Below are 5,832 nucleotides of genomic sequence, written 5' to 3'. Positions count from 1 at the left end.
TCACAGCATCCTGCTCGGCCATGGCTCCCCCGGGGCAGCTCTGGCCGTGTAGGGTCCGAGGGGTGACAGCCCCATCCCCGGGAGTTTGGGGCCATGACCTGTTGCAGAGCCCCGTGGATCCCAGCTGGCTCTGGGGGTCAGTGTGTGCTGAAGTGACGGAGAAAAGAGAACTGTAATTTTGTTTATTTTTATAGCTTAGCCTCAGCTGAATGATTCTCCTGACACGTTTCCTCCCCCTCCTATATTTTTCCCCCAAACCACTCAAATGTGTTGTTTCCCAGGGGAAAACCCATCACCTGCAGTGCCAGGCCAGTCAATGCAGCTCTGGGCCAGTTGGTCCAGTGCGTGGTTCCCAGTGTTTGCAGCTGATGTCTGCTTTCAGAGGATGTATTACAGCCACTGTCTGCTCTCTGCCTCCTTCCAGTTTTTCAGAAATGAGCGTATTTGTGACCAGAAGCACTCTAAGGCGTGGGAAGAACTATCACCCACGCTTTTGGGTGTGATGTGTAATTTTGTAAAGCATTTGGTGTTTGTTTTTTTTTTGTAGCATTCATTCAAAAGCGTCGCCAGTTGTAGTATAACTGGTATCTGCAGATTTTAAAAAGCAGAGTGTTAAACTAGCTTTTCTCCTACTCACCTCTCCTGCCTGTGGCTTATCCTGTTGAGTGGAATTAACTGAATTTCCAGTGACAAGTACAGCCAGCGAGTTGCTGTTCAAGTTGTAGTTAGCTCTCCTCAATGCCCATGACCTAAGGAGGATTCCAGGGGTGAAGTGAGGGGAATTTGGGGCTGTTCAATGCTAAGCCTTACATAGCAATGTGTGCTTTTCACTGCTTTTTGGTACAAGCAGTGTGCTTTTTACGCCAGAGGAAGTAAAGAGGGTATTTTCTTTGATGCTGCGTCTTGCAGGGTAAATTTGGCTGGGGAGCCCTGCCAAGGGAAATACTCTGGGCCAAATTCTGCACTGAGTAATACTCTGTGGAGTTGAGTGCGGGGGTGCAGAGGAGAAGCTGTGTGCTTTGAGAAAACAACCGCCAGCAGCTGTGCTTCAGCTGCTCTGTGGGAGTGCAGCAGCCTTTGCAAAGTGCTCTGAGTTCCTCAGATGGGAAGACCTGTCAGAGTACAGCAAATTGCTGTTACAGAGCGTTCACCACTCACACACAGAGCAAGCACCACTCACACTGTGAGCAGCGAGGGGGTTTCAGTAGTGCCTGTGCTTTGCAGGTCTAAGACCTGTTAGCAGTAGGAAAGGAAGCTCCTGGGTGGTCAGCAGAAAGGCCCTGGCTCTCATCTTTGCTTTCGTTCCTCCTCTGTTTTTTCCAGACCTTGGAGAAGCTGTGTTTGGAGCCTTGGCTGTTCCATGGCAGTGTGGTCTGTGTGCAGACAGCCACGTCCTCAGAGCTGTCTGGATACACCAAGCACCCTTACAGGTTGCCTGTAGTGGGAGCTGAGGATGCTCAGCATCCAGTGAGCACGTTACAGGCTTAAATCCACAAGGACCTAAAATCCTAGAGAGAAGCTTTGTTAATTGCTTAAGCCCGTGCTCACGCTTTGCTGCCGGCTGACACACAGGGGATCCCTGCCGTGCTCTCAGGCTGCTGGCCCCGTGTGCCTTTCTGGGGTGCTGCTCCAGCATGAGGCTCATGATCACAGCAACCCTGCCACTGACACGGGGAGAGGACAGGGGGTTGCTTTAGCAGTGCTGTGTTCGTGCTGTGAGGCTGCTCTGCACGACTTGGGCTGAATGTGGAGCTTGGTCTTCATGGCTGAACCAAGGGGGGATTGGAGAGCCCCCTCCAAGGCCCTGCAACACCTGCTCATCCAGCAAACACTCATGCTGACACTTAGGCTGCTTTATTCTATTTTGTTCCCCTCCTAAACTGTCTTGGTGAGAAGAATACTGGCACAAAGATCTGTTGGGACAGAAGCCCCTGAAATGCATTTTGGCTGCATGCACTTGGCTGGATGCTGGGAGAACTTCAATGAGGCCAAACCCTTGGTGCCTGTGCCTGCCCCAGGGTCAGGGTCTGGCTCTGTTGGGCATCCCCTGGCAAAGCTGGAAGCAGGACTGTGCTTTCCAGCAGCTGCTGGGCTGTGTGTTTTCCCTTGCTGTGCTACACGAGCTGCATTGTGACTCATACCTTGTGCACAGGGCTGATGGATTGGATGCTGTTTGCCTTTTCCTCTGCCTCTTCCTTACTCTGGTCCCCAGTGGCTGCTCCCAAAGCTGCACAGCAACCAGGGAGGGACCATCCACAGCCTGGCTGGGGGCTTTTCCAGCCAGGCTTGGCTTCTCAGGCTTAGACCTTCCAGCAGCTGCTGGTCCTCATCTGCCTGAGCATTTCCCAAGGTGTGCCAGCACCTGATTTTGTTTTTGCTGTGAGGAGCCATCCAGTGGGCTCCTGCTCTCTGATTAAGTGAGACCCAGGATACGGCTGAAGCTGAGCCTTAGGTCAAGCTCAGCATCATCCCATCCTCCCTTTCCCTGTCCCAGGTGGGGAGATGCTGGTGCTGCACCTTTCTTTGGAGCATCACACCAAGCGTGACATGCTCTGAGCAGTCCTGGTGAGAACCAGTGTGCTCAGCCAGGCCAGACTGTGGGAAGAGCCAGCTACAGCCCTGCCCTCCCCATTCATACATTTACTTGCCTTGGCTGAGGAATCACCACGTGGGATCAGGCTTCCCCCTCTCAGCTTTAATTAAGAAAAAGCAGAAAGTTTTAGGTGGTTAACAATGGATTTTTGTTATTTCTTCTTTTTTTCTGATCATCCATCAATGTGCAAAGCAGGGTTGGTAGTTATAGTCCTAGAAAACAATTGAATGAGCCTTTGAGGGCAGAGTTGGGATGAAGGACTGTATTGTTACCTTGGAAATCTGAGCAAGGGGGGCTGATCCTTGCAAACAGTAACAGGCAGGGAGGGGGGCTAGAACCAAACAAATACACACGATGGAGAAGGCAGCAGATCTTTAATTATAGCACCAGGAGTGGACACTCGGCTGGGAGCTGGAGCCTGCTGAGAAAATGATCTTTCTTACATCTGAAGCAAAGATGCCTCTGTCTGATTTAATGCTGGGAGGGGCTGAACTCCTCACCTTGGAAATGTTTTGCTCTTGTGTGTCAGAGACTCAGCTTCGGTGTTGTAGATGCCCTGACCCTGGGGCAATTTTGCCCAAAGGGTAAAGCTCAGGGAAACAGGGATGGGAAATGCACCTGGGGTAACTCAACCAAGCAGTCCATCAGTGGTCATTTGCCCCCACTGCTCCATGCCATAGGACAATATCCATGCTGGATCCATCCTCCTTCTCCAGAACCATGGACACCCCGTCAGTCACTGACCATTTGAGCTCCCACGTGCTCCTGAAATTCAGTGATGCTTTTTCTTATCATATGTGAATTTGAGTTTTGCTTTGCACTCAGTGAGCCCTGTGACTTCCTGCAATCAGGTGGGGGACAGACAGTTTTCCTGTTGCTCCTTTGCGGCTTTCAGGGTGAGATCACCTCCATGAAGAGATTTTTGTTGCTCTGAAGGGAGAACTCCATGGCTGTCATGCCCCATGGTGGCTCTGTGCTTGAGGAGAGCTCTCCCCAGAGCCTGGCTCCTTTGGAAGTCCTGATATTTACCTCTGTGTGCATCTCCACCCACCAGCCAGCACCAGGAAGTGGCTTCTGGCTCTGCAAAATTCAAAGCAGGCAGCTCTTTCCTGGCTGAAAGCGTGACAGAATGTACTGGAGCCCTGAGCAAAGCAAGGAAATGCTCCTGCTGGGTTTTAACCAGCCCTCCTGGCCTCTCACCAGTGCCAATGGCAACTCCTGGTCACTGTAATCACCAGTGTTCCCTTAGGAGAAGAGACAGGCTGAGTTTTGATCAGCAAGGTGAATGGTTTGCAGCCCTAACAGCAGCTCCTTCCTTTTTAATGTATATAATTTCTCCAGTGACAAGAGGGAGTGTGGCAGGGTACGGAGGCGACAAGAGTTGCTGGTTGAAGGAAGGGAACACGCTGTGCTGGGAGGCTGTGTGGGTTTCTGAGCCAATTCCCTGCTCTCAGTTGGTTAAAGACCTGTTTGAGCCCACCAGGAACAGCAGCCCTGTGCTGGAGCAGGATGTGCTGTTCCAATTCCAGGGAACAAGTCCTGCCTGAGCCTGGTGGGACCTGCCAGGTGGTTGCAGCACTGGGGTGTGGTGGGGATGAACAGGGCTGTGTTTGCCCCCTGTATCCACATGCTGAAGTGTTCCCTGCTGAGTGACTGTGCAGTTATAGAGAGTAGGTGACTTCCCAAGATACCTGAGAGGCTTAGAGGGAACTGAATCTGAATTTCCTGAATTAGCACCCTGCCTGCTGGACCATCCTACCTCAGCTCGTCCCACACAGCTCCACAGGCATCTCGCCATGCACAGCCTTGAACTTGCTGAGGCTGAAATTGTGGCCTAAGAAAGTCTGCATCACTTTGGGTCTGGTTTTGCTATTTTAAAATATTTTGTATACGTATTTATACAAATATTTGTGTGAAATTTTACCAGGCTTTTCTGTTTTAGTATTAATTTGTCACTGCCTTTAAAAGCAGTTGAAAATCCAGTTTTACTGGCAGGCCCAGGGTGCATCCTGTCACTACAGCTTAAATCCTCACTGAACTTGGCAAGACTTGGGAACAAAGTCACTGTGGTGCCTGTGAAGACAATGCCCTTCATTATGCGTGAGTGTCATCAAGTCACACTCATTAAATCCTCTACTCCTAGTTAAAAAGCTACAGCCTCACCCAAAATGAATGTGCAGAGAGACCAAATTGGTCCTGTTGAAACAGCTTTGATTTAGTATCTCTGGAAGCAGAAGACAGAAAGAAGAGCATCCCCAAAGCCAGTGCTTGGGTGATCTAAAACAGGGAGATGAGGAGCGTGGCCCAATCCACCCATCTGAGCAGAGGATCCCAAGGGGAAGCAGGGGCTCTTGTGCTTTTGGGATGGTGCTAGTAGGAAGTCAAATAAAAGATCTTTTAAAATAATTAAAGATAATTGGAAACCAGAAATAGAAGAGGTCTGGCCCTGAGGGTGAGACTCATTCTCTGTTAAAAGCATCGCTCAGGAGTCCAGGTGGGAGATGCTGCCAGATGGGATGATGTTGCTCTGGATGGTGTGTTTCTGCCCCATCCCTGGAGGGACTGAGATTTGCTGCCCGTAGACCCTGTCTCAAAGCTGTGTGTCTCAGGATGTGCTGTCTCAAAGGACAGTTCTCATCCCCCCCACACCCCAATATGAGCTTCTTGCTCAGCCCCAGAGCAAAGCAATGTGCTTCTCTTGCTCTTCTTCAGTCCTGCCTGGTGATTATCAGCAGACCAGAAACAGAACCTTTGCTGTTTGGTCTCCAGCCAAAATATTGCTGATATTCATGGTGCATGGTGCAATATCTACAAGTCTGAGCACAGCTGGGGGATCTGTGCAATAGAAGCACAGATTCTATTTCCTCCTTTTTTTTTTTCCTTCAAATTCCCCCAGCAAAGAGCCCACTGAGCTAGAGAGGAACACTTGTGGGTAGCAGAGATTTTATTTATTTATTTTTTTCTGAACTCAGCTCTCATGGAGTGATTGCATCCTATCCCTGGTCTGCTAACCCTGGCTGTGTGTTCAGTGGGAGGGAGTGACCCTGTGAGTCAGTGTGAGAGCTGACATGGTTTGGAGGTGGCATCTCTCATGGCAGGGGGGAGGTTTGGAGAGGGCTGTGGCTGTCGAATCCATTCCTGTGGCACACCACTGCCCACCCCTCTGGAATGCTGCAGTGGTCCTGGGACTCCCTCCTGCCCACTCCTGTAATCCATCCCATCCCATGCTTTGCAGATCG

The sequence above is a fragment of the Manacus vitellinus genome, unplaced genomic scaffold (assembly GCF_001715985.3).
Source record: "Manacus vitellinus isolate BGI_N305 unplaced genomic scaffold, ASM171598v3 scaffold_24_pilon, whole genome shotgun sequence".
Classification (NCBI taxonomy): Eukaryota; Metazoa; Chordata; class Aves; order Passeriformes; family Pipridae; genus Manacus; species Manacus vitellinus.
Note: the sequence above shows the minus strand (reverse complement) of the source record.